The sequence below is a fragment of the Rana temporaria genome, chromosome 13 (genome assembly GCF_905171775.1).
Source record: "Rana temporaria chromosome 13, aRanTem1.1, whole genome shotgun sequence".
Lineage (NCBI taxonomy): Eukaryota > Metazoa > Chordata > Amphibia > Anura > Ranidae > Rana > Rana temporaria.
In genome coordinates, this window is record NC_053501.1 from 10,593,157 (window position 1) to 10,601,346 (window position 8,190).

The window sequence follows — 8,190 nt, forward strand, 5'->3', positions numbered from 1 at the left end:
AAAACCTGGAAGCTGATTGGCTCCCATGCACAGCTGCTCCAGATTTTGCACTCTCCAGTTTTAGTAAATCTCCCCCAATGTGTTACTTTAATGAGAATTGCAAAACCTTTATTGAAAAAGTAAAAACGAACATTACGAAGTTCCTGCTCACACGGGTTTCAGCCATTATAAGAGCAGTGAGTACAGCAATGCCTTTGTAAAGATTTCAGCTTCATTGTAGCCTTACAGTGGTTCTTAAAGTGGATGTAACCCACTCTCATCCTTTCTAAACTCCTCCCATAGTGCTGATCTATAAGGATATAGATGCCTCCTGCATGTATCCTTACCTGTCACATGTCTCCCCTCTGTCTGTTATAAGAACTGGAAAACTGCAGCTTCTGTGGGTGGGTCTGTTGTCTGGAGCTCAGTGGGTGGAGTCGTGATGTCAGTAGACTCCCCGCCCACCTCTACGCTCCCCTTGTCAAGATGCATTTTCTCCTGTGTATTCTTTACACTAAATTCTGCTATGAACACTAACATCTAGTAAAAACCCAGAAAAGTAACAACATGACTTCAGAAAGGGAGTGGGAATTAAAAAATAATGCCCGTCTCCAGGCTAGTGCATGAGATACCTGTCACTCACAGCAAGGGGGTGGAGCGGACTAAGGTTTTTCTCTCTAAGTCCGTTTTTTATTTCACTGAACAATAAAAGAGGATTGCTCAGAGCTGGATTAACTCTGTGTGGCAAGACTGGGCACAGATGCTACGAAGTCTTATTCTCTACATTGTGAAAAAAAATTCGGGTTTACATCCACTTTAAAGCGGGGGTTCACCCAAAAATACATTTTTAACATTACATTCAGCCGAGTTGTCCTAATGACAATCGGCTGTTCCCCCCCCCCCCCCCCGTACATACCGTATTTTCACCGCCGCTTCCGGGTATGTCGTCTGCGGGACTGGGCGTTCCTAATTGATTGACAGGCCTCCGACCGTCACATACAGCGCGTCACGAGTTGCCAAAAGAAGCCGAATGTCGGTGAGGCTCTATACGGCGCCTGCGCACCGACGTTCGGCTTCGGCACAGGGGAGGCAAGTGTGACATGTTTGGTACAGGTTGGATATTTTTTTTTTAAATAACAATCACTTTTAGGGGGTGCTTGATGGTAACTTTAAACAAGTAACAAGCAGCCATTCAACAAAGCTTCAAGTACGGCTGCAGCGCTGATCTGCGTTTAATGACCTCAGTATGGAACTGAAGGGGCCCACAATGCTGCTCCAGGCTTGCTGAATGCTGCTGTTATACAGTCCGGAACCCGTGTGAACAGAGCGATGGCGGCACCGACCCCTCCGCTACTCTGCCCCAGTGATTTCTGTATTTGGACACCCTGGACAAGCAGAAGAGGGCTTTGTGTTTTGTTGCTTCGTACTGATTTTTTGTTATATTATTTCTTCATGACAGGTTCACGTTAAATACAGTTGAACCTCGGATTACGAGCATAATCCGTTCCAGGAGTATGCTTGTAATCCAAAGCACTCGCATATCAAAGCGAGTTTTCCTATTAAAGTCAACGGAAACAAAAATAATTTGTTCTGCATGGACTTCAATGGGATGCAATACCGAATGCGACCAGAGGTGGGGGGGATGCCAGAGAGCGCCGAAAAGGCCCGAGGACACTTCAGCTTGTTTCCTGCGCCCCCATACCTCAGGTCAAATGAGGTACTGCAGGCCAATGTTTGGCTTTTCTCGACTCCTGTGCCCCCGTACCTCTCAGGCCAAATGAGGTACTGCAGGTCTATTTTCAGCTTCTGCGCCCGTACCTCAGGCCAAATGAGGTACTGCGGGCCAATGTTCGGCTTTTCTCGGCTCCTGCGCCCCCATATACCTCTCAGGCCAAATGAGGTACTGCGGGCCAATGTTCGGCTTTTCTCGGCTCCTGCGCCCCCATATACCTCTCAGGCCAAATAAGGTACTGCAGGTCTATTTTCGGCTTCTGCGCCCGTACCTCAGGCCAAATGAGGTACTGCATCCCATTGAAGTCAATGCAGAACAAATTATTTTCGGCCTATTTAGCTTGAATTCTGCTCGTCTTGCAAACCGAGTCAAAATTAAAAAAAAAAAAAAAGTTGCGCGCAAATTTAAAACGCTCTCAGACCAAGTTACTCTTAAACTGAGGTTCCACTGTACTGGGTTAACTTTTCCCACTTTTTTTAAGGCTTGGTTTCCACTAGTGCGACTTGGGACTGCAAAGTCGCATGACAAGTCGTACCCCATGATTTCCAATGAGTACCATTCATATCTGTGCGACTTCAAAGTAGTCACTGCACTACTTTGGTCCCACTTTTGATGTGACTTTAGGTCTATAGACTTGGTCCATCGCTTCAAGTCGCATCAATTTGCAGGTCGCTTTCAGGTCGCATTAGTGGAAACTTGGCCTAAAGTTCCTATTTTTGACTTTTTCTAAATGATACGGTTTCCTCTTTCTGCAGATTTTCTTGCTGTATCTTCACAATAACTCCACTCTCAATTGTATTTTGTTTATATTCTTTCTGCATGTGAGAGGGCGGGCAGAATAAGCAAAAACATTTTTTTTATTTTTTACGGGAAACGATCGCTAATCATCAGGTAATCGCTCACAATAAGGCAATGATTCAATCTTATATGAAGAATAATTTCATAGCGTTAGAAATCGCATATAGAGGGATAGATGGCTTAAAGTATTCATCCGCTTTTGTACATGGAGAGCAGTGGTCTCCAGACTGAGGCCCGGGGGCCAGGTGTGGCCCTTTGCTTGCCTTTATCTGACCCTTGGGGCACTATTCCTTCCACTGATGCTATTCTCCCATTGACGCCTATAATGGGGCGCTATTCCTTCCCCCCTAATTACCAATCTTGCGATGTTTACCCCCCAATATCAATGACATGGTATTGATAAGAGCTATTTTATCTAAGGAAAGTTCCCAAAACATGGCCCGTTGGGTGGTCCTTGAAGGACTGAGGTTGAGAACCAATGTTCTACAGAGTTGTTGGAAAGGGGGGGGGGGGGCAGTTTTTTACTGATCCTTGGGCTATAACTGTCCAAAACAGAGCACACCTACCCTAAATCAATCCTTGGGCCAGCAACATCCATGATGGCACACACCTACCCTTACCAATCCTTGGGCCAACAACATCCATGATGGCCTACACCTACCCTTACCAATCCTTGGGCCAACAACGTCCATGATGGCCTACACCTACCCTTACCAATCCTTGGGCCAACAACGTCCATGATGGCGCACACCTACCCTTACCAATCCTTGGGCCAACAACGTCCATGATGGCGCACACCTACCCTTACCAATCCTTGGGCCAGCTACACCTAACTTTACCAATCCTTGGGCCAGCTACACCTAACTTTACCAATCCTTGGGCCAGCAACGTCCATGATGGCGCACACCTACCCTTACTAATCCTTGGGCTAGCAATGTCCATGATGGAGCACACCTACCCTTACCAATCCTTGGGCTAGCAATATCCATGATGGAGCACACCTACCCTTACCAATCCTTGGGCCAGCAACACCTAACTTTACCAATCCTTGGGCCAGCAACGTCCATGATGGCGCACACCTACCCTTAACAATCCTTGGCCCAACAACGTCCATGATGGCGCACACCTACCCTTACCAATCCTTGGGCCAGCAACATCCATGATGGCGCACGCCTACCCTTACCAATCCTTGGCCCAACAACGTCCATGATGGCACACACCTACCCTTACCAATCCTTGGGCCAACAACGTATATGATGGCGCACACCTACCCTTACCAATCTTTGGGCCAGCAACATCCATGATGGCGCACACCTACCCTTACCAATCCTTGGGCCAGCAACATCCATGATGGCGCACACTTACCAATCCTTGAGCCAGCAACGTCCATGATGGCGCACACCTACCCTTACCAATCCTTGGGCCAGCAACATCTATGAAGGCGCACACCTACCCTTACCAAACCTTGGGCCAACAACGTCCATGATGGCGCACACCTACCCTTACCAAACCTTGGGCCAACAACGTCCATGATGGCGCACACCTACCCTTACCAAACCTTGGGCCAACAACGTCTATGATGGCGCACACCTAACCTACCCTTACAAATCCTTGGGTCAATGCTGTCCTAGCTCACATGGCCTATCCCTGCCCAGCTGACCAAAATATATTTTAATTAAAACATTTTCAAGGGTTTGGAAAATACTCTGCAGCACCAATTTGGATATTCAGTACATATACTGTATTTATCAGAGACTGTATGTAAAAAAAATTAAAGAAAATATTAAGAAGTTCCTGAAAAAAAAATTCAGACTCTTTGGCACTTGTAAGATTTTAAATGTAAATAGTTATTTTTTTTTTTCTTGAATCTGTATAACATTTGGGGCTGTCAAATGACTAGTGCAATCTTTTAGTAAATAAATTAAAATAATAAAATATCAATTGTTTTCCCCGCTCTGGATCTTGTTTTTTTTTTTTGTTCTTTGGTTAAAGGGGGTTGTAAAGGTACAATTCCCACCCCCCCCCCCCCCCTAGTTTCCTTTACCTTAGTGCAGTCCTCCTTCACTTACCTCATCCTTCCATTTTGCTTTTATATGTCCTTATTTCTTCTGAGAAATCCTCACTTCCTGTTCTTCTGTCTGTAACTCCACACAGTAATGCGAGGCTTTCTCCCTGGTGTGGAGTGTCGTGCTCGCCCCCTCCCTTGGACTACAGCCATTAATGTCTAAACCGCTGGCAAAAAAAAGTGAGTACACCCCTAAGTGAAAATTGGGCCCAATTAGCCATTTTCTTTCCCTGGTGTTATGCGACTCATTAGTGGTCTTAGGTGTGAATGGGGAGCAGGTGTGTTAAATTTGGCGTTATCGCTCTCACTCTCTCATACTGGTCACTGGGAGTTCATCACAGGACCTCATGGCATAGAACTCTCTGAGGATCTGAAAAATAAGAACATGCAGCGTTCGGTAACTCTAGGAGCGATCCGGGACGACGGCGCGGCTATTCGTTTCTAGCCACCCCCTCGCGATCGCTCCCCGGAACTGAAGAACGGGGAGATCCGTATGTAAACACGGCTTCCCCGTGCTTCACTGTGGCGGCGCATCGATCGAGTGATCCCTTTTATAGGGAGACTCGATCGATGACGTCAGTCCTACAGCCACACCCCCCTACAGTTGTAAACACACACTAGGTGAACACTAACTCCTACAGCGCCACCTGTGGTTAACTCCTAAACTGCAACTGTCATTTTCACAATAAACAATGCAATTTAAATGCATTTTTTGCTGTGAAAATGACAATGGTCCCAAAAATGTGTCAAAATTGTCCGATGTGTCCGCCATAATGTCGCTGTCATGAAAAAAGTCGCTGATCGCCGCCATAAGTAGTAAAAAAAAAAAAAATGAATAAAAATGCATTAAAACTATCCCCTATTTTGTAAACGCTATAAATTTTGCGCAAATCAAATGGATAAACGCTTATTGCGATTTTTTTTTTTTTAACCAAAAATAGGTAGAAGAATACGTATCGGCCTAAACTGAGGAAAAAACAAAATTTATATATTTTTGGGGGATATTTATTATAGCAAAAAGTAAAAAATATTGCATTTTTTTCAAAATTGTCGCTCTATTTTTGTTTATAGCGCAAAAAATAAAAACCGCAGAGGTGATCAAATACCACCAAAACAAAGCTCTATTTGTGGGGAAAAAAGGACGCCAATTTTGTTTGGGAGCCACGTCGCACGACCGCGCAATTGTCTGTTAAAGCGACGCAGTGCCGAATCGCAAAACCTGGCCGGGTCCTTTAGCTGCATTTCGGTCCGGGACTTAAGTGGCTAATGGGAAAGTTAGGCCCTCTTTTTGCGTAACTTTCAGTAAAGCTTTTATAATCACAGCCAAGCCTGACAGGGTGTTGCCTTGCCGTCTCCAGGCCGGACCCTTCGTGTTGGGAGGTTGGTTGGAACGTGGCATCCCGCACTGCCTCTGAACATCATTGTGCGACTAATTACACCTCCCCAGATGCAATTAGCGTAAGTAAATGTTCTGTTTATGGAATCGGGATAAAGGAGCCTCCATTTATCTTGTTTTATCTGGAAATAATAAAGCCAGGTCCTCGTTCTGCTCTTTCACATGCCCCGTCTGTAAACAGGCCACCTGCATACATGCTTTTTTTTTTTTTTTTGTTCTTTTTTTTTAATTATGTCCCCCATGTTTGTCCGCGATTAGAAGGCGAGGGCGCTATTCACAGCCTCCTCTGCTTTGTCTGCAGGAACACATGGACTCGTTGCTCCTTTCACTGGCCTGTTTATCTCCTTTTTCTCCCGAACATCACAACTTATGACTAATTGTGTAAAAAAAAAGAGCGTACGTTTGTTCTCTTAATAAAACACGGGGCCCGGCCGTCTCTGTTTATCTTACAGGAGGAATATAAGGAAAAAGGAAATAGACTACGAAAATGAACATCTGTTGGTGCGCGGATTATCGGCGCGGACCAATCTGTAACGCTTTACAGCCGATGTTTAATTAAGAATAATCTTTACAAACTGCTTTTAATGGCATAATGACTAAACCACGGTCTTTTCTTTGCTGGGGATACAGAAGCAATGAAAAATAAAGGTGTGACTCGGCGGAATATGCAACACAAACAAACAAAAAGTTAAGGGTGGGTGTAGATCATTGGTGCTCAACCTGTGGCCCTCCAGCTGTTATGGAACTACAACTCCTATCATGCCTCTGCTGGCGCACGCCTACCCATAGTAATCCTTGGGCCAGCAACGTCCATGATGGAGCAAACTTACCCTTACCAATCCTTGGGCCAGCAATGTCCATGATGGAGCACACCTACCATTACCAATCCTTGGGCCAGCAACACCTAACTTTACCAATCCTTGGGCCAGCAACGTCCATGATGGTTCACACCTACCCTTAGCAATTCTTGGGCCAGCAACGTCCATGATGGCGCACACCTACCCTTACCAATCCTTGGGCCAACAACGTCCATGATGGCGCACACCTACCCTTACCAATTCTTGGGCCAGCAACGTCCATGATGGCGCACACCTACCCTTACCAATCCTTGGGCCAACAACGTCCATGATGGCGCACACCTACCCTTACCAATTCTTGGGCCAGCAACGTCCATGATGGCGCACACCTACCCTTACCAATTCTTGGGCCAGCAACGTCCATGATGGCGCACACCTACCCTTACCAATCCTTGGGCCAGCAACGTCCATGATGGTTCACACCTACCCTTACCAATTCTTGGGCCAGCAATGTCCATGATGGCGCACACCTACCCTTACCAATTCTTGGGCCAGCAATGTCCATGATGGAGCACACCTACCCCTACCAATCCTTGGGCCAGCTACACCTAACTTCACCAATCCTTGGGCCAGCAATGTCCATGATGGCGCACACCTACCCTTACCAATCCTTGGGCCAGCAACACCCAACTTTACCAATCCTTGGGCCAGCAACACCCAACTTTACCAATCCTTGGGCCAGCAACGTCCATGATTGAGCACACCTACCCTTACCAATCCTTGGGCCAGCAATGTGCTCAACCTGTGGTCCTCCAGCTGTTATGGAACTACAACTCCCATCATGCCTCTGCTGGCACACACCTACCCTTATCAATCCTTGGGCCAGCAACGTCCATGATAAAGCACACCTACCCTTACCAATCCTTGGGCCAGCAACACCTAACTTTACCAATTCTTGGGCCAGCAACGTCCATGATGGAGCACACCTACCATTACCAATCCTTGGGCCAGCAACGTCCATGATGGAGCACACCTACCCTTACCAATCCTTGGGACAGCAATGTGCTCAACCTGTGGCCCTCCAGCTGTTATGGAACTACAACTGCCTCTGCTTTTGGGAGTCATGCTTGTAACTGTGAGCAGCTTGCAATGCCTCATGGGACTTGAAGTGCAGCAACAACTGGAAGGCCACAGGTTGAGCACCCCATGATGTAAACCAGGGGTAGGCAACCTCGGCCCTCCAGCTGTGGTGAAACTACAAATCCCATCATGCCTCTGCCTCTAGGAGTCACACCTGTGATGGTCAGGGTCTTACAATGTCTCATGGGCCGAGGTTGCCTACGCCTTGTGTAGACCCTCTTATGTCAGTCCAAGGCTAGGCTTGTCTGAGTTGTGAGGGTATGAAGAATTATGACTTCCATTG

The 8,190-nt window shown here is 46.6% G+C and overlaps 1 long non-coding RNA gene across 1 annotated transcript; it reads left to right on the forward strand.

Annotated features, from left to right (window-relative positions):
- Positions 1–1,774: 1,774 nt before the first annotated feature.
- Positions 1,775–4,464, forward strand: LOC120920319. Its single transcript, XR_005744705.1, has 2 exons — positions 1,775–1,812; positions 1,880–4,464. It is a non-coding gene; the product is annotated as an uncharacterized LOC120920319 (long non-coding RNA).
- Positions 4,465–8,190: the final 3,726 nt, after the last annotated feature.